This window comes from Ixodes scapularis, unplaced genomic scaffold (assembly GCF_016920785.2).
Source record: "Ixodes scapularis isolate PalLabHiFi unplaced genomic scaffold, ASM1692078v2 PGA_scaffold0__279_contigs__length_252992795, whole genome shotgun sequence".
Classification (NCBI taxonomy): Eukaryota; Metazoa; Arthropoda; class Arachnida; order Ixodida; family Ixodidae; genus Ixodes; species Ixodes scapularis.
In genome coordinates, this window is record NW_024609835.1 from 209251751 (window position 1) to 209272675 (window position 20925).

Here is a 20925-nt window from a genome sequence, read left to right on the forward strand (position 1 = left end):
CAATTTATTTTTCTTAAAGACCGACGACCAGTTCGCGCTTTCCACCTTTCGCCCGCTTCCTCCTCTTCCCCTTCTACCTTGTCCACCGTTGCCCGTTTCCTCCTCCCCATGGTGAGGAGGATCTTCTGCCTTGCAGAATGTCGAGTCTGGTCGTTGGCCTTTGACGCACCTCTTGTAGTGTGTGCATCTTATCAAAGTCGCCAACATCCTGGTAAAAACAACAATATTAGGGTATTCGTACATTCGCCCAGGAAGCACAGCTCTTACGGCCAAACCTTGGCTTTTGTTTGTGCATTTAGGTCCTTGCGAATCCCGAAGTATCCAAGGTGGAGGCAAAGGTTACCTTTTTTGGTCAGACCGTGGGTATTTTTATACGAATTCGGCAAGAAAGCGGCCATAGAATAACCTACTGGCAGTCTGACTGCCATCTGCCGTCCTTGGCCCTAAATCGTAAAAAACTGTCAGAGTTAGGCTTTACAAATGGCTATTCTGTTTTCATGTGGCGACCTTGGGTCTTAATTGCCAAAAAAATTAAAGACGTTTACAACTCTAAGAAACGCCCAATTAGAGCGCAGCTCTTGAGGAGGAAAAGGGGAGGGGACGGTATGCCCCTCCTCATCATCGGTACCCTCTCCTCCTCCGTCCTCATCTACTCGTGCTCCTCGCCTCGTCCCCCTCTTTTTCCCCTCCTCCCTCTTCCTCCTCCCTCTTTCTCCTCCTCCTTCATCCTCCTCCCCCTCCCCTTCCTTCTTCCCTCCTCCCCCTCCCCCTTCCCAAGCGGTGCATTATGGGACGTTTTCCATAATGCACCGCGCAGTTACGCCGACGGCGACGGCGACGCCGACGCTTCACGCCGATGCGTTACGCCCACGCGGTACGGTTACGGCGACTCCGACCCGTCACGCCGACAAGTTACGGTTACGGCGACGCCACGCGGTACGGTTACGGCGACTCCGACCCGTCACGCCGACAAGTTACGGTTACGGCGACGCTGACGCGTCACGCCGATGCGTTACAGCGACGCGTCACGCCGATGCGTTACGCCGACGTGGTACGGTTACGGCGACGCCGACGCGTCACGCAGACGCGTTACAAGCCGCGTTTACATGAATGCGACTTAGTCGCATCGAATCCATTTGTGGCATTCAATGCGGTCATGTAAACGGCATAATGCGCAAAGAACGCGGATCGCATTCAAGTCGCCAGACAGAGATGGATCAAGATGGCGAGTGCGCATTCATTCCGCCCATGTAAACGGAGATCGCATCGCATTTTGGAACTAGAGGATTATGGGAAGGCGCTCCCTGCGGCAGCAAGTGAACAGCTGAGAACATGGCGGCGGCCAACATTGCCGGCGGCGCGGAGAGTGGTCCCGTATGGTCGCTCGCAATTTTTTCCCGGGAAAAAACGTGAGCGTTTATTATCACCATAAGTAAGCGAAATATAGAGGAGTTGCTCGGTGAGGGCGGCCCCCGTCCAAGCATTGCGAAGTACGACTTGCGCGTCCGAAGGGGTGCCAAAGGCTTCGGCGCAAGCACGAATGGCACCGAGAGCTCCGAGCACTCCGAGCACATGGTAGCGCACAACGAGCAGCTCCCACCTCGGTGCGGTTCCTGGCTGCGCAGGAGCCTTTCGGACTCGGGGTCCGGTTGGTCCGGTCGCGATCGGCGAGGTCTGGCGCGGCGAAGCGCAGAGGCTTCCTCAAAGCGTGCGCACACACCTCGCCTCTGGTCCAGAGTGACCCGGCGGCCCGGCCTGCAGCCCTAAACACGTGGGTTTTGATGTTTCCTCTGTCTCGTAACTTCTTCCACAGCACCAAAGACAGCGGGCCGGATCCTTACGTTCACTGAATGCGTCGAAAGGCCTCTACGTGCGATGCACCGGAAAACGTGGTGCCGGTGGTTTCGGAAGTGCATAACTTCGAGCTTTGACGCGGCGTGGCGCCACCTTCGTGTAGGGCTTGGTGCGCATTCATGTAAACGTTGCCGCGTCGGCTTCGTTCGAAGAACGAGTGGAGTCGATGCGCTGAAGTCGCTTTCATCTAAACGAGGCTACAGTTACGGCAACGCTGATGCGTTACGCCGACGCGTTACGGTTACGCTGACGCGTCACGCCGACGCGTTACGGTTACGGCGACACCAACGCATTACGGTTGCGGCGACGCCGACGCATCACGGTGATGCATTACGTCGACGGCGACGGTGACGACGACGCCACTCAAGCCGGAAACAGGCGCTTCAAGCGCCGTTAACACATATGCAACCGAGTCAAACCGAGAGAGAACAGACCGGTTTTTAAGCCTCTTGCGACGTTTTAGGACCGCATGCGCTGCAGCGGAGCAGGTCGTAAGACGTCGCAAGAGGCTTAAAACCGCTCTGACCGCTCTCGGTCTTACTCGGTTGCATATGCGTGAACGGCGCTTTAAAGCTCCGCTCCCAAAACAATAGCCAGATATAGGTTCACATGTGGCCTCTTCGGCTCAAATCTGTCACGTTGCCAATTATATGGTGAGCCAGAAATTGAAATAAACTGAAAGGCATCAGAAAATTGCTTTGGCACTAACTAACGCCCTCGAGCAAAGCTATAAGCGGTCAAAATTAGGCAGGCTCCGAAGATTTCCGAGCTTGTGCCGTGTTAGGCGTTTCACATTTCCGAGTGACGTCACACAAGGGACATTTGAAAGCAAAGCGGACATAAAAGAACTGTGTAAATGTGCAACCATCCATCTGAAAGAGCTGTGATCTGACACTTAATCCGACCCAAATCCCAGTGTACAAAGATTTATATATATATATATGTTGTAGCGTGCGGATTGAGTTATCGCGACTGAGTCATCGCGGAAGCGCCGCCCGGCTCGTGACGTCATGTCAGTGATAAAAACGCTGCGCTCAGGAATAAAGCACTTCTTTTTCGCCAGCATGCCATGGTCTACAGTCACTTCATTTGGCGACGAGGCTGTCTACGTGCCCTCGTAGGCGACGGAAAGGGACAGCGAGGCGAGCGACGCGGAGGGACGCACGGCCACGGAAGAGCAAGCGCAGCTTGTCATGCGTTGAAGCCTGCCAGCGACGCTACATATTCCCGGAGTATGACATCGCAAGCAGCACGCCGGCCACCGCCTTCGTGTACCGACAAAGGGCAACGAGCAACGCCCCCGAGATTTCGCCTCGGGAACTCGACTTTAACAGCAACGGGGACAACCTGCTACGCAAGGGAACGTCGAGTGGATGAGTACTGTGTTTCTTTTGGAGTTCCTAAATGTCACGCTTGGGAAGAATATCGGAGTTTGACCCTAAGACACAGAACATTGAATCGCATTTGGAACGATTTGAACATTTCTTAGTGGCAAACGACATAAAGGACGAGAAAGTGCTTCCCGTATTTCTGACAGTGATAGGCCCTGAGGCTTATGAAGTGGTAAAGAGTCTGGTCGTGCCGGCGTCCCCTGGCGAGAAGTCGTATGCAGTTGTTAAACGGTTGTTAATAGAACATTACAGCCCTGAGAGTTCCGTTATAGCGGAGCGCTGTAAGTTCAACAGACGTGTTCAGGACGAACATGAAAGCGTAGGAGACTTCATAGTTGAACTGAAACACTTGGCTAGGAAATGCGACTTTGGCAACTTCTTGCAAGACGCCCTTCGGGACAGGCTAGTAGCAGGCATACGTAATGAAGAGAGCCAGCGTGCCTTGTTTGCCGAGGAAAACTTAACGTTTGAAGGCACTTGCAAGATTGCGCTCGATCGAGAACTGGCGGCTCGAGACACTGCACTCATGCATTCGAGAAATAGAGGCATCATTAAACGCTATAAAGAGTCGACCAAAGGGACGACCAAAGGGCTCGAAACCTAAAGATATTCAAGGGCCTAAAAAGGAAAGATGTGAAGGATGTGGTAGGAGTCATGCATCAAATGTTTGTTGGTACAAGAGCTTTGTCTGCCGCAAGTGCTCGAGAGTAGGACATTTACAAAAAATGTGTCCAAACGCAAAGGTGCCCAAGAACACGAATGCTCTGGAATGTTCTGACGAAGACACTGAGCATGACGTGTACCATTTTATAAACACGACTCAATCGTGTTACGAAGTGAGTGTTCAAGTTGAAGGGAAACCCTTAATCATGCAAATTGACACAGGGACGGCAGTCACAATTGTTCCTGAGAGCGTGTACGACTCTGTTTTTCCACATGTAAAATGTGGTCCGGCTAAAATGTCACTTCCCACGTACACTGGAGAACATCTGCAGCTCAAAGGACAGTGTGATGTCGCCGTTGTGTTCAAGGGTCAAAGTATGACGTTGCCCGTAGTAATTGTCAGAGACAATGGAAGGGGTCTTCCAGTGCTGCTTGGACGGAACTGGCTGCAGCGTTTAAGGCTGGACTGGCATGAGATTGGCCAAGTCACAACGGAAGATAGGGCTCAAGCACTGCAAAGGAAATACCCTTCCGTGTTCTCAAAAACACTGGGCACCATACAGAAGTTCGAAGCGACGATCTTGCTGAAGTCTGGTTCGGTCCCTGTGTTTAGCCGTGCTAGACCTGTTCCCTTTGCTTTGGAAGAGCAGGTAGAAACCCAGCTGCGCAGCATGGTAGAAACGGGCATGCTCCGACAAGTAGCGCGCAGTGACTGGGCAACACCACTTGTCGTTGTCCCAAAAAAGGACGGTAGTCTCAGACTCTGTGGAGACTACAAGGTAACGATAAACCCTGTTTTGAAAACCGATCACTATCGGCTGCCCAGGCCGGAGGACCTGTATTCTGTCCTCGCAGGAGGCAAGGTTTTTTGCGTACTTGACCTCTCTGCGGCGTATCGGCAGGTCCCACTCACTCCTGAGTCCAGACCATTTTTGACAGTTAACACTAGCTTGGGTCTTTTTTGAATTCCAACGCCTTCCCTACGGTGTGGCTAGTGCACCCGCAATATTTCAGTCTATGATGGATGAGGTGCTAAAAGGCATTCCGCACGTCGGATGCTACATTGACGGTGTAATCGTGGCAGGATCTGACACGGCAGACTGCCAAAAGACTCTCGAACGTGTCTTGGGAAGGTTGCGTGAGTACAACATCACGCTCAACGCGGACCAGTGCCGTTTCTTCCAAGAATCCGTGACGTATCTGTGTCACACGGTGACCGCAGATGGGATTTACCCTACAGAGGCCAAGAAAAGAGCGATCTTGGCAGCACCTGAGCCCACCACCGTCACGGAATTGAAGGCATATCTGGGCATGTTGAACTTCTATTCGAAGTTTTTAAAGAATGGTTCAACAGTCGCAGAGCCGCTTCATCGGCTTTTGAAGAAGGATCAGAAATGGTCATGGACAAAGGAATGCAGCGAGGCGTTTGCTAATACGAAAAAGTTGCTGACTAGCAGCCAGGTGCTGACATTCTATGACGTCGATAAGCCGATCGGAATGCTCTGTGACGCGTCCTCATATGGCGTAGGAGCAGTTCTTTCACGAGACTGCTGACGGCGAAGAGAGGCCTATCGCGTTTGCCTCGAGAACGTTAACGCCAGCCGAGAAAAAGTATGCTCAGTGCGAGCGCGAAGCTTTGGCGTTTATCTTTGGTCTCAAAAAGTTTCATCGCTATCTTTTTGGCAGAGAGTTCACAATCTACACTGATCATCAGCCACTACTAGGCATTTTAGGCCAGGAAAGGCCTGTACCGACACTGGCCGCCGCACGAATGCAGCGTTGGGCCATGGTGCTGGCAGCTTATGAATATCGGCTGAAGTATCGCCGAGGGAAAAACATGGAAGTGGCTGATGCTCTCTCGAGATTGCCTCAGGCGGTGCCCGCTGAGGAAAAACCTGTTGAGTGTCTCTCAGTGTTTCAGTGCCTCCCATTGAACGTAGAGGAGAATGCAAAGTTTTCAAAACGAAGCCTTACATTGTCCCGTGTTGCTGAGTTTACTCTAAATGATTGGCCAAGACCGCACGCGCAAGAACTTGGGCCTTATTACGTGCGCCGCGACGAGCTTTTGCTTGAACAAGGTTGTCACATGGGGTGTCCGTGTAGTGATATCGGAACAGCTAAGGGACCGCGTGCTGAATTTGCTGCATGAGGAGCATTCAGGCGCCAGCCGCATGAAGATGCTGGCACGAAGTTTTGTATGGTGGCCTGGAATTGATGCGGCTATCGAGCATCACGTACAGAAATGCCAAATCTGCCGAGCAGTTCAGCCCGCCGCCCGTCCGGTACCACTGCATCCCTGGAGCTACCCTGCCCGGTGCTGGTCGCGTGTGCACGTGGTTTTCGCTTCAAGCACCAGAAACACACCATGTGTTTCTGGTGCTCATCGATTCATTTTCGCAATGGATCGAGGTTTGGGTGATGTCTTCTACATCCACCACTAAAACACTGGAAAAACTTCGAGGAGCCTTTTCTGCTTACGGTTTGCCCGAGGTACTAGTGAGCGACAACGGTCCGCAGTTCACGTCAGCTGAATCTGCTGACTTCATGAACGCCAATGGCGTGAAACACATTCGCACTCCGCCTTACCATGCAGCCTCTAACGGTGCCACAGAGCGCGCGGTTCAAACTGTGAAACGAGCATTGCTCAAGCAGGTGCTCGAAGGCGAAGCAACCGGTCGGCAGTGTTCTCTTCAGGAAAATATTGACAGTTTTCTGATCTGTTATCGCAACACACCAAACAGCGCGACTGGGAAAACGCCCGCCGAACTATTCCTAAGGCGCCAGCCACGCACAAAACTTTCCCTGCTTAAACCCGACTTTGCCGGCGCCATGCAACGCAAGCAAGAACATGTGAAGGAACAACGCGGTGTGTCGCGAGGTGCTGAACGTGTGTTCAACGTGGGCGACCGTGTTTTTGTGAAAACAGTGCGCGGTGAGTGTGTCTCCTGGGAAGAAGGAATCGTGTGTCAGGTTGTCAGTGCTGCCACCTACGTTGTGAAAGTGCTCAACCAGCTTCACACGCACGCTGACCAGAGGCAGCGTGCGTGAATGAGGCAGAACGCCAAGCTTGATGTAACTAAGGCATAAAATAAATGAACCACTGACGCAGGGTTCATTACGTTCATTAGTGCAATGTGCAAAAGGTTCATGGCGTAAGCTGCAATGTACGATATGAAACCCAGCCCTTTTTATCGCATTAAAAAATAAATAAACACGTGAACAGCACAGCGTAAAAAAATCGGTTTGATCATTGTCAATCGAAGAATCATTAACCGCGGCACCAGGGTTACGTGTCGCTGGATTCAAATCTGCCGCAATGCTCCGACGGAAAACACAATGTTTTCACAATCAAAAAGGACACGCTTCTGCATTTCCTTGTTGACTTGATCCACGAGGCAATAATTATTCTTGAACACACGTTGTCTTACTGTAAGCGCAAGGGCACACTGAGCGTTCACATTGTTCCACCCATGTAGGCGCCTCGTCACGTTTACCAATCAGCCAGGAGCCTGTACGGATCGTTTTGTAAAGAAGTCTTCAGTTCGTCGAATTTGTATGGTCGATCTGCTGGTCGGCGAACTGGTCAGTCACCCTGTTTCGAATACAAGCAATTAAAAGCTGTTGAAAGCAAAATAGTAAGAAAAACGTAGTACGCAAAAGGAACACACCAAATGTCTATACAATAACAGCAGATGTTTGGAAATTGCTTAGCTATGGGAAGCTAAGAAACAGTCGTCCGTTTTTATTCCAATTTTATAGGCTTGTTTACCTAAGTTTTTGAACGTCTGAGTACAAACTGAATAATTCTTATATCAGGTTCTTGAATAATGCCTATACTTCAGAGGAAACGCCCTCTCTACGACATTAACTATACTACTAGTGTTGCTCCAACGCCCAGGTGGCACAAGCAGCCCTTCAGCAGAAGTAGAATTTCGTGTTTTTGGACCATAATATTGGCACCGAAGATGGTTGCATTAAAACTGGGGAAAACCGAAAAGCGAAATTGACCTGTCCTCGTACAAAACCCCAAGGTTTACGGAAAGAAAACCTATCCACACACAGCTATATGCTGTGTTAAGCGTAGACCAGAGCCCTCGTAAACTGACGACTGGGCTTCTTCCTTCAAAACCACTCCTCTTATCCTATTTCCTCGTATTATTGGTAGCGAAATTCTTTCCAAGTATTCGAATCATGTGCATGTTCCCTGTAGGTTGAGGAATTCCAATCTCGTGTCCCCTTTTCTCAACATAAGTACGGATAAAACACAATTTTTTTCCGACACCGTTACTACTCAGAAGTCATATTTGCTGAAGTAACAGATTAGCTCGTACCATATGTACCCTCTGGGTAATTTGGATAACATTTTATGAGTTTGCGTTTGTACAAACGAGCCCAGGAAGCGTACATTTGGAGTGGGAGCAGTCAACCAACCATGCTTAATATAGAATCTTTCCTGGTTGAACTAGATTCGATGTTTGTAGATTACTAGAATTGCGAAACAAATGCAAAACAGCGGCTTAGTTTATGGGAATTGGGAGCTCTCAAGCCGAGTGTCTGCTGAGACAAATCCTCCATCAAGGAAAGCGAAGAGGGGAGGACAGGTGTTAATAATTTCGTAGTTGCTGATAATAACCAGAAAAAAGAAAAAAAGAAAAGAAAATGCATGTGCTGATTTGGAACGACGGCCATGTGAGGGCAGAATTTATGGTATTTCTCCTGCAACTGCGCGAAAACGGAAAACGAAAACGCAAGCTGGGTTATCGAACGCACAAAAAAAGTGTCGCTTAATTCAGGACTAATTTTAGAGGCTTAGTCCATCTACTTTCAGACCTTAGTGGTGTGGAAAGAGTTCCATGCTCATTCCGTATAATCTATACGTTCAGTTTTTTTTTTCTCTGTTTTTCTATATTCTTCAGCGTTGAAGTGTCTCAGCTGTCCCCCTTCATAAACTAAGCAGACAAACACCGCTCCAAATAATTCGTTACTCTTGCATCATTTGCTTAATTGCAGCAATTAGAAGTAGTTGGAAGCTCTCCCCGGTTTGCTTCATTCTGGAATGTTTAAAGTGCAATAAAAATATCCGCGTGAAAAAAAAAAAGAAAAAAAAATAAGTCGCGGCGTTCTTTTTAAGCGCCATCTCGTGATCAATAAAGGCTAGGGGCTGGGAAAGCGGGGGAAGAGGGGGGAAGGGGGGAGCAACAGAGCTGAAATTTTAGTTCTTATGTTTTGTTTTATTATGCAAAGGAAGCTTCCGGTTTCATTGCGAAATTAATACCAGGTCATTTGCCTTTCGCTTCTGCTACCATGAAAGGGCGAAAAGGGGAGACTATTTTAGAGGGGGGGGGGGGGCATATGTAAGCTGTAACATATATTTTGGGTCACATTTTAATTGCTTTTATGCCAGACCGAGTGCTCACTGTACCGGTATTCACAACCTGCCTGCCTTCATTTAATTATTGTTTTTTTTTCTTCTTTTTTTTTTTTACGTTCGGTGGAATTTTTTAGTTTTGAGAAGTTTTGGTTGAGCATGCTGCTGGAACCAATGTGTCTTTCTAAAAATATCAATAAAGTGCGGCATTTTTTCTGCTGTGTTTTATAATATATTATAAATCATTGTTGCTGTATTGTTGCTATTTTTCTTTTGCAGACAAGAAGCCCAAGCCATCGAAAGTTCTTTCTTATAAAATATTTATTCCATATTGCTCACTAAGGCAGGAATATAACAACCACAATGCGTTAGGGTTTACATAAAACGCTTTTGATATTGGTTTATATGAACGAGAAGGTCTATAAGCCTCATAAATTGCTCACTTATTTAAGTAACTAGCATGTACTGTTATTCGCATCTATGTTCTTTGTTTCTTGAAAGGGATTTTCGGAGCGCTCGACTGGCGTCGAGAATAATATACAGAGTGTTCTTTTCTTTCTTTTTTCTCCCTTTTCTAAGCTTTACAGATTCGTTTAAGAAAAGTCGCGAAAGCTACACTTCTGCGGGTTTCGTTAGGTGAGTTACACGGCCAGGGGGAGGGGGGGGGGGGGGCATGTGTAGGGGTCCAATCGGGACGATATGTTAAATAATTAAGAAAGATTCGTTAGTTAACTCTTTAATTAGTGCAAATAGACATTGGTTCCAATTGTAAACTTGTTGAGCATCAACGAAAACTACTAAATAGGTTTTCATAAAACTCTGAGTGTGAGAAGCGCAGTAGTGTGCTGAAGTTGACTGTTTAAGAGACTGAATGGCTGTTTAAGAGAGCACGCACAAAATTTAAAGACGAATGACGGGGCACATTAGCCCGAGCACCGTAGGGCCTGCAAATGGAAGCCACACTTCGGCGATACCAAGATTGTCGGTAGAAGCAGAATTCAAAGGGCACGCGAACTGCAAGAGGCACATTTTATCAAGAAGAGGGGACCCCAGTGCGTCAGCGACACGTCAATAGGAGTGTATAATGCTGAGATTCGTTTCTTCGATAAATATATGTAAACGGTTTTATGCTCTTGTATCTCACGCATGTGTAGCCTGGGTGACGATAAGTGTATCAGATAGATATGTATACGTGTTCTTCCATCTTCCTTTCCCAATACACTTGTGAGTAGCGCCCGCGTTTGTCTTCTATCTTGTGTACGTCTTTTTAGCGCTTTTAACTTTGGTTCAATACAGTTACTCAATTAGCCGACTGATCGTTACGATCACCACCCTATGCTATGTCCCCCTGACCGCTTAACTCAGCTGCATAAACCGAATAAGTATAGCTTTCACGGCTTTTTTTTTTAACAAATTTGTTGAGCTCAAGAAGTACACCCTGGATATGCATCTTGTACTGCCCGATTGAAAAATCCAACAATGGAATATCGTCGTGCAGTCAGTGTTCCACAATAGGCAGCTGACTGTACCTGGCTGAACGTCAAGCATCTCTGATCGGCCGAAAGCGCAGTCTGATTAACAGTCAGACTGCGCTTATCGGCTTTTGTGTGGCAGACGGCAGCCGCGAAATACTGTCAAGATTCTTTGGTTACTATCTTGATTGTACATCGAATGTCTCAAGACAACAAAATTCAAGCTTTCACCAGGTTCCAGTTCTAATTTACTCTACCACACAATATGCACGAACAGGTATATTTAGACAATGTATTTGCATTGCCCTGCCCGACCGATGGCCCAATCGGCTGCTCACGAGCTTATGTTGCATCTCGTATTACATTGATAATCTAAAACACTTTTAGACCGAAAAAGCGGGCACAGGCGTTCGGCCGGCTTCCCAAGCACGAACGTGAGCGGCATTTTTGTCGCGGCTCGGCGGCACCGGCGGCTTGTTCAGCCAACGGCCCAAAGCGCTGGCGGCGCCATTGCTTCTACTCACCCGCGCGCGCCTAAAAAGACAGGAAAAAACAAAACATACGAAACCACAGGCAGCCAACGCTCGGCGAGGAGGCGGTGGAGGGGAGAAAAGAGAAAGAATCAGCGACGAAGAAAACAAAAGACGCCTACCGACACCATCGTTCCCACGATTTAGAAAATAGTTAAACGAAATCCCTTCAAGGTTGCCCATTGCAGCTTTTGTAGGATCATAGAAACGCTAAGGAACCCGTTCACACCCCGAGGTCACCCTATAATCATGCCTTTTGTCACCTTTGATTAGCAGTTTCCGTGTGAGTTCAAACGTTTAGAGGGCGGGAGACGTGCAGTGGTACAGCTGCACGCAGGGTCGTATGCGGCGAAGCGAGGGAGGGTGGGCTGGGTGTGCTTCTGTGTTCGGAATCTTGCGATTTCAGGGCTCTCAGGCTCTCACATCGATGGTGCAGTCCATTTTGCTCCAAGAAAGTTAGTAGCGTTTTGAGGACCTTCTTTTTTATTTACGCCGTCTGATGCGGATAGATGATCAGTTCTTTTGTTGTGCAGAGCAGGCCTTGCTTGCCGAACGCTGCCATTAGCTCCGCGCGGTCGTCGGTGTTATCCGTACGCTCGAACAGGAGGTGGCTAGTGTGCACCTATTCTCTAAAGGTCCCGATCCCCGAATCAGTGCTCGGCCTGAAGCAGTGCAGCATCACTGGGGTCATTCGGAGGTGGTCGGTAAGCGCAAACGTAACGTGGCCCGCATACGTTTTCGCACACTTATGCCGCTCTGGAGGTTGTTGTTAGCAACATTAGTATGAATGACACAATATCAATGAATCATAATGCTTCAAACCAGAGACTTTTGCCGTGTCAACAAAAATATGAAGCTGTAAAGTCGAAGAAAACAGGCACAAGAGAAAGCGTCGCAAACGCAGCTCAATCGCTTATTTTCTCGCGACTTTTCGTTAATCTTACTCTCTTTTTAATAATCTCCATTTTGTTTAGCGGTTTATGGAATGTTATACACCTTACCAAAAAACGCTCCCAGGCCGCCGCCATGTTGTTGATGCTCATGCGGCTGGTGCGACTCTCGCGCCCTCTATCAGCTAGAAATTTTCTGCCACTCTCTGGGACTGTGAAGACCCGCTCAGTGTGGTTCTTTACCTACGTTTTCGCGGTTTTGCATTCGACGTTTTCTCGCCCCTCTTAAAAGTTTCCACTTAATTTTTTTTTATGCGTGCTGCGTACCTTTTTTGTGTTATCTTCCCCTGTGAGAAATAAGGCTGGTAAGTGCCTGATATTCAAGCTTTTCTGCTCGACATTCACGGGAAACGACGAACGAGGCGAAGGACGCCGAACGACCCTCGACGCGATTTTGCGAACATTGTTCTCTCCCCTTCTGTAGATAATCCGCGTAGAATCCTCAGTAATCTCCAAAAATAGTTGTGCAGGTTGGCGTGAGAAACGGGTCAGTCGCGTTTGTTTCTTTGCCTTTGTGCGGTTGTGAGAAAAGGAAGCTCTCCCCAAAACGTGCCCTAAAACGAAGTCATCTCGGATTCCGTCCGATCGTCAAGATGTGACTGTCGTCGACTGTGACTGTGTTATTTCAAATCTTTCTCAGATAAATTCTTTTCGGATAACGCTGCATCGTGTGGTACGTACGATATATTGTTCGAATGTTAACACTTTCTCAATTTTATGTCCGTGTCCTGTCCATCGGTAAACACGTTATTTCTGAGCGTGAAAAATGCATGCCTTTCGTCCCTCTTCTGTTGAAATTCATTTTTGACAGCAAAGCGCTTTGTCCTTTCACATGCGGCGAATCCCGCGGCGCAGTCAAAGCTTATCGTGGGATAAAAACAAATAACTAGGAGTATACATTCCAGTCGTAATCGTTCTGTCGCGCGCGTACCCAAGAAAAATAGTTTACAGTTTTTTTTTTGCTTTTTTTTAAATATAGTCCAATGCTTTCTAAATGTCCTCGGGAAAATACATGTACCATGAAACACAAAATATAGCGGGAGAAGACGAGAATTTAGCCGCCAGCAGCCTTTGAAAGTGCGCCTACGCAGGCTGCGCCTATTGAAATCACAGTCCACTCGGTTAGGGTTAGGAGGAACGCCGGTGAGAGTCTAGCCTCAAACTCAGTGACCAGACTCGAAAACGGTTTGTTGCCCCTGGGGTCGCGTGTTTTTTGGAAAGGTGTATACTAGTAACCACCTAGTCCGACAGCTTACCATACTTCAACATAACCTGTCTTGACAGGGAAAACGCAATGAAAACTTTTCCTTGTTTCACTGGTGGTTTTTTTTTTTTTCTTTTTTGTTAGCTGACAAAATGATACTGGCTTTCAATAATAAGAAAGCGTTGATCGTGTAGAATTTATACTCATCTTTTAATTGAGGAATTACTGTAAAATTATAAACTACTAGTTGGTTGTCTCCTTTAAACCATGTTGTCCTCTATCCTAATCCTATCTTTTGTCACGCACGTCAAGCAACGTCATTGTTTAAGTTAACGAAAGTTCGTGGCGGTTTTAGCACTGCAATGGCATTCGGAAAACTTTAGAGAGAAAATATAAACGTAAAATTTCCAGTAACAGGGGCAGCGGACATCTGATTTGAATCTGTGCGCTTTTTGATGGTTTTGCAATATTTGGTTGCACAAAATGTTGGTTGTTAAGCAGATTGACTGAGTCGACGAAGAAGAGGACTGCAGCGCTCGCTCCTTCTGGAGCAAGCTGGCTGAGTTGTACGGCGTGGGTCAAATGAATGCTGTGGAAAAGCAAATGAACAACCGGCCACTACTTTTCCAACCATCATGATTGCTTGACCACTTTAGAGAACTCAATGGAGTTGATGCTTTGAAGTCAGTTGAAAAAGCCATGGCAGAAAAGGGGAAGGAGACGCTCCTCTATGTAAGTTCCTTAAATCAGAAACCGTTGAAAGACGCACCAAAAACTGCAAAACTGACTGCAAACTTCAATGAAGTAGCTATCCAGAACTTGTCAGTCTTGCCTTCGGGATGCCAGCCTTCACAAAAACAGGGAAGGCTAGTTGGTTGTGCAGTTGCATTTCAATTGACAAATAGTTTTCAGAAATTCGTTCTAATATATGATATTGTATTTTTCAGAAAGGAAAAACAAATCTAGGGCGTTGGCGCTCTAGCTAGTCCAGCGATGGTGTCGTTTGGTGTGTGTATGCTTAAACTTTATAATATTGCTTGATTCTTTGTGTTACATGTGAAAGAAAGGTGTGTTTATTGGCGTCGCAAAGCAACTAAAGCTATGCATTACTCCCAAAAGACTTTCTTCGAGAGGAGACTCCTCAAGATTTGAACCACACTCGTTCTGCTCCCGAAGACGATATTTATTTACCCTTTTCACATGGGAATATAAAAATAACGAACAAAAAAAAAAAGAACATAGCTAATAGTAAGAATGATGCTATTATCTTAACCGGTAGAAACGGGTATATAGAAATGTTAAAATAATTAAAAATATATATTCTCCTCATGTAAAACAGAGATGTCAAAAGAAGAAAAATGAACCCGCGTAATTTTTATAAACCTTTCTACATCTGTTCTAATCTATTGTTTATATATTTGCTCTACTCTTCTAGGAAACCCAACGTTTTAGGGACATTCATTCTGACCATTGGCCCACTAGTCGTCATTTTTGGACTAAAAAACTTCGCCATGGCATTCGACTGCCTGCTTGCCAGTTATTTAGGTTTGGACGTTAAATACTTTGTCGAGCACTGGAGTTTTTGCAAGGGAGAACTTTGCCATTTAAATCTACACATTATTCATATCTTTCGGCCTTTAGAAATATATAATAAGGCATTCGATGTGCCTAGTTTTATAATTGTTTTAACTATTGGCAATTGAAATCCTTCTTTTTTCAGTGTAGTAGCTGAAATAACATTTTTATTGTTGCTTTTTTAACGCTTTTTTAACGATACAAAAACGCGGAGTTACTTATTTTTCTTGCAGCTTCCATCATCATCGAACCAATTGTTCTTAAAAACGACTACCTTTTCTTGCGGGCCGACATGTGGACAGATGGCACGCAGTGGCCACATATTGTTATTGCTGTATAACAGCCTGTGAGCCACTTTAGCAGAGAATTGCCAGTTTTCGGACCGTGTTAATCAGTGCCAAAGGGGCGAAATAGCAGTTAGATTAATTCAATCGTTTTGTGTAGAGTAATATCCTGACAATGTTGCAATAGGCCTTTTTCTGCATTGTGATATAGGCTTTCTGGCATAGCACAATGACCAAAATTCCCCCAGTTTTCATTTCACTTTATTCGTCATTTGTTTTACACTCCCGTGTCTAAGTGGGGATCTCAAGCATAATGCAAGTGTTTATGCTCAGAACTAAGCATGGTTGTTAAATGAAAGAGGGTGATTTTCTCGAGTTCGTCGTTCGCGTTTCTTTTTATTTTTTTATTTTAAGTATTAACGTTTCCATGACGATTGCCCTAACAAATTCAAGATATGGCGGCAGTGCTCATCACTGAAGGAAAGTCCCGTGTTAAACCCGCTTCTCCCGACTCGTTCGAAGTGATTGTAAAAAGGATTTGGCCACCCTGGAAAAGCCCGAAATTGTAGAAATTTTGAGCATCCGAAAATTTTGGGAATCGTTGAATAACCTCAGAAAGTTTACTAAATGAGAGAAAAAGACAGCGCAGCAATTTGCGATAAAACATTGGGTGTGATGATATGAACACAATGTGTGTGCTTACCCGCCACATGTTGTAGATTCATAAACAGTTTTAAAGACGCAAATATCTTTATACTCTGACACTGGTTACTGGATTTCGCCCTTTTGTAATGATCAGAAAAATCAATTAATATTATCACGGGGAACCTGGAAAAGGCAGGGAATTTGAAATGAATAATTTCGTAAACACGCTGTTTGAGTGTAAAACGCATTACCTGCACATAAATGCGCCGATTCAGCAGCATGGTGGATACAATGTTTGAGCATAAGATACAGCAGGACAGTCAACTTGCCAGTTTTCTAAATATATATTTTACTTTATTTGTATGTTCTGTTTGTGTCTTATTTGTTTATTTATTTATTTCGCCGCGAGCCCCATTTGCCGCTTTTTCTTAATGTTTGGTGGAGAAAAACACTGCTGCGCTTATTGTTTTGCGTCTAAAGTGTGAAATTAATTGGAATGGAAAACTGCTACAACTTTTACGTCTTAAAGGCACCGTTCACCAGAAGGCGCGTTTTTTTTTTTTGCATTTTTATTTAAATGCAGTTTTGATTTTCTCACGTACGCCGAAACTGTGCCGACCAATGCTGCAGTGTAATTCTAGACTCACCGTATCCTGTTATATGTGACCAGGGATGGGCAAAATACATGCAAATATGTATCAAAATACAAATACAAAACTCTTCGTCAAAAATGTATTTAATTACAAATCTAATTACATTTCCAAAAAAGCATTTAAGAACAAGATACAAATACAACCAAATGTATTTGGTCTCCTCCAAATACTTTTCCAAATACATTCCTAAAAATCTGCATCAGCAACTTCAGGGCACCTGCAACGGGTTTCTGGGTATCTCATTTTAATTTTGCATCGCACACTCGGGAGTAAGTGTGCGAGGCTCTAGTAACGTAATGGAAATATAATCACAAAAAAAATGTAATCAGCTTGGACGTAATAGGTGAAAAAAGTACAGAGCTTCAAGCAGCTTTTTTTTTTGTCGATTACATTTTGGTATAGACAAACAAAGAACCGAGACGACCAAGACGCGCAGCACTAGCTAGAGAATTTTTTATTGCTGCAACTCGCACCAGTTACGAAAATCTGGACGACCCGCGCATTTAGTGTTCCAGGCAAAAATATGGATGGAAATCAGGATGGAAAGCATCACAAGTTGTCACAGGCACTTATTTAGCGAGTCTGCCTGTGAGCGTCGATTTCGTCACTATTCTTGCCCTGGACTAGCACCGTAATCACAAAGTCACTAAACGCTTGTGCTTGATTGAGAGACACTGCATGAAGAAAGAGCAGCTTTGGAGACGTCTTAGGATGAGCAAAATAAGTCGTGACAATAAGTTTGAGGGATGTATTTGCGCCCACAAAATTGTATTTAATTACAATTGTATTTGAAATACCCACGTTTTAGTATTTAAATACACACGTTAAATACATTACCCGATTTGTAAATAAATACAAATGCAAAATACACAAAGTATTTGAAATAGGTATTTCAAATACTTGTATGTGAAATACTGGCCATCCCTGTCTGTGACCATCTGTCGCACACTTATGCAGTCCTGGTAGAATTCACTTGAACTTTCTTGTCACGGTAGGCTTCGAGCTAATGGCGTTGTCTGCTAAAAACAAATTTGCCGTGAAAGACCCTTCTTGCAAGCTACGCTGCAACATCGTACGTTACTATTTTGTTTTGTATTTTGTGTGAAATCATTTATTATTTATCGCCGTCAGGGGCTAAGTAAAATCATGGTAAGAAATCGGCCCAGCAACTTTTTCGTAAATTTTTTAACCAGGCTGAACATTTCTTTATGTCTATTTTACTGAAGTGCTCACCTGAAAAGTGCTTTGTTACACGCAGGTGCTTCCTATGCATCAACACTTCGGGAAGCAAGGGAAAGATGAAAAAAAATGGCTGCAGCCGTGAATGTCAAAAAGCGCGAAGGCGTCACAAGATAAGAGGGTTCGAAAAAAAGCGATTGTTCTTTTTTATTATTCCTGGCATAGTGCACTGATATTAAAAGGAGTCACGTTCATCTTGTAACTTATTATTGTGTTCCGTGCATTGCGTACTGTTTATTGTATTATTTCAATCAAATATTGTGTACTTGCAACTTCTAATGTTATTGTGTACAATAAATATTCCGTACCATATAGGTATTTGTACAATAAAGATCAGGTTCAATGAAGCTCCAGCAGATGCTTTAAATATCTGTTGTTTTTTTCAACATGGTTAGCTCCGTCCCTAGTAAACTTAAGCAAAACGAATCACTTTTGTGGCAAAGAAATTCAGATTAGTCACTTGAAAGTAAGCCTAGATTGGCAGTACCTTGCAGCTTTCCTAGGTACAGATGAGCAAGATGTAAACCGTAGTATGGCCAAATTAGGCTAGAACCATCCTTCCGTGTAAAGTGGTCTTGGTTAGCACAGCAACTGCTAAGGGCCAGCCAACTCTATTAATCGAAAACTATCACGCAAGGTACATAAAAAAGTGGCAGACATATTTTGCACCTGCGTTCGATTTTCCTGCACCTCCTGCACCCGTGCGGAAAAGTGTGGGGCGAGGTACCTCCGATCTTATCGTAGCAATTGTACAGTTAGTTCATCCCCTTGCACTTTTAAAAACCCACGCAGGAGGTGCAGGTAAATCGAATGTAGCTAAAACAGTTGGAGTTTCAAGCAGGTTCGCAATATTACAATTTCCCCATACTTTAGAAATACACGCCTGCCTTGTGTTAAACGTGTTACAGGGATTCTGTTAAATCTAGCATGACTGTTACCTCTTTTCAGCACTGCAGGTGCTGACGGTAAAGGTATTCTGTAGAGACAGGTACAGTGCTCAGTGTAGTACAAAATATAACATAGCTTTTGTAAAAACGAAAAACAAAATTTTTGTTCTTAGCGGAAACAAGCCGTTCAGGTGTTTTCTTTCTCCTGTGCTTTTCTTTAAACATTTCTTAAGGTGCATTAGCTTGTAGCGCCGGCTGCCTAAGGGATTAGGCGTCTGGGCTTAGCCAAATGTTAGTTGACTGACTGCCAAATGGCATTCAAAAAATCACCTCGTACTTGTGACTCTGCATGCACTGGTCACCAATTTTTTTAACTATCTCTGACCTAAATTTTCTTAAAATGCCCGACTGGAATTTGTATTAAGTAATTATACCAACAAAAAATCAACTTTGCAGGAATTAAGAATAAACATAAAAGATGCGTTCTACAAAATCTGGTATATCTTCTTTCCGCGGAACACTTGAAATACCCAATCACTTGATACTACGGAAGACGGTCGGAGTTGACGAGGCTGACGCTATGATTATATGTAAAAAAAGCAGCCAGCATTGTGACACTAAGCGTGAGGTAAGCACATTAAACGTTATGCTCGGTGTCACAGGGCAGACAGTTTTTTTTTCGGTTGTTCTAAACTTATTTTTGTCGACATTCGGCGATCTCTCTCCATAGATAACAGTGATTGGCTGTCCCAAGTGAATTGCGTGAAAGTAGATACGACGGATGTTTTATGCTGTTAAATACATTTTAATATTGTGAGGAGTCACTATTTTTCGAGAATGTGCACCATCATAAAAGAAGGCGAGAGCGGTTAATTTCAAGGTTCCACATAAATGCAGGACATTTTTGGATTGCCCCACAGGGGGCACCTGTGAAAGCAGGTGTTTGGTGAGTGGCGTCACCATGGACCCCGAGCCATGCGGGTTCACCTGCCCAAGTCTGCTCGTGCGTGGCTTTCTCGTGTCTGGGGAAAAGAGTGTCCTGGTGGTTGAGCCGAGACCCGGGATAGTTAAACCTTTCGGGGACCCCGGGTTGAGTTAATACATCACTTCGGCCCCACTTCTCATAGACAGGAGTCCTGGTAATGCCCGGCCCCAGGATCAGTCAGTGTAGTCCCTCTTCTTCTACTACCCCCGTCCGGTCTTCAACTTCTCCCTTTGCTGTCTTTGTTAGTTTTCTCTCATTTCTCTTACACATTTTTCACCCCCCTTTGGCGACAAGGGCTAACCTTGGGTGGCGAAAGATTTTCTTGTCTTAACAGCACTAGGTTATAGCGTCTTGTTAGAACTGGCATTGAAGCATACTCAGACAAGCCTGTACTGTTATGAGATGTTGCCTGTCCCCTTCTTGGGCTCCGTAGTACGCATGCAGTGCGCCACAGGTGTCGAATTTTTTTCCCCTTTTATGGCTACCTTTTCTTAACCTAAACCACGTTCGCGGTGACTAGGCAAGCGCCTGCGCCCTGAACCGCTCGTCATATCTAGAGAGTCGAGGTCAGACACGTTTACTAATTTCTTTGTACCTAATTCAGAAAATGAACAGCGTCCAATGTCCAAGGTGCCCCCTTTTACTGTTGAAAATATCCTTGACTCGTGCGTTGGAGACGATTATCATGCAAACAAAAACTATACTCTCGAGACCGGCTTGTTGAAGTAAACTCGAAGCAACAAAGGTTGGCTTTGCTCACCTTGAACGCCATTGCGGATGTAAAGGTCACAGTGTCTCCTCACCGCACGCTGAACACCGTTCGTGGAGTCATCTCTGATGACGGCCTCCTACACACGAGCGAAGAGCAGAACCTTGAGCGCCTCCGTTCATCTGCAGTTGCCGTAAAGAAGACCATATTCAAGAAAAATCGATCTGAAACTCCCACTATACATCTGATAGTCACCTTGAATGTTTCTCTCTCTGCATCTGCAAGGCTGGCTACAAATAATGTCGCGTCAGGCCGTACATTCCTAACACTCAAAAGTGCTTTAGGTGCTAGCGGTTTTGGGCACGGCTCATACAGCTGCCGTGGAAGAGATACATGCGCAATATATGGGAGCACGGATCATGTAGCTGAATTGTGCAAAAGCTCACTGTTTTGCGAAAACTATGAAGAACCGCGTCCTGCATAATCACGTGCATGCACTTTGTGCAAGCAGGAGAA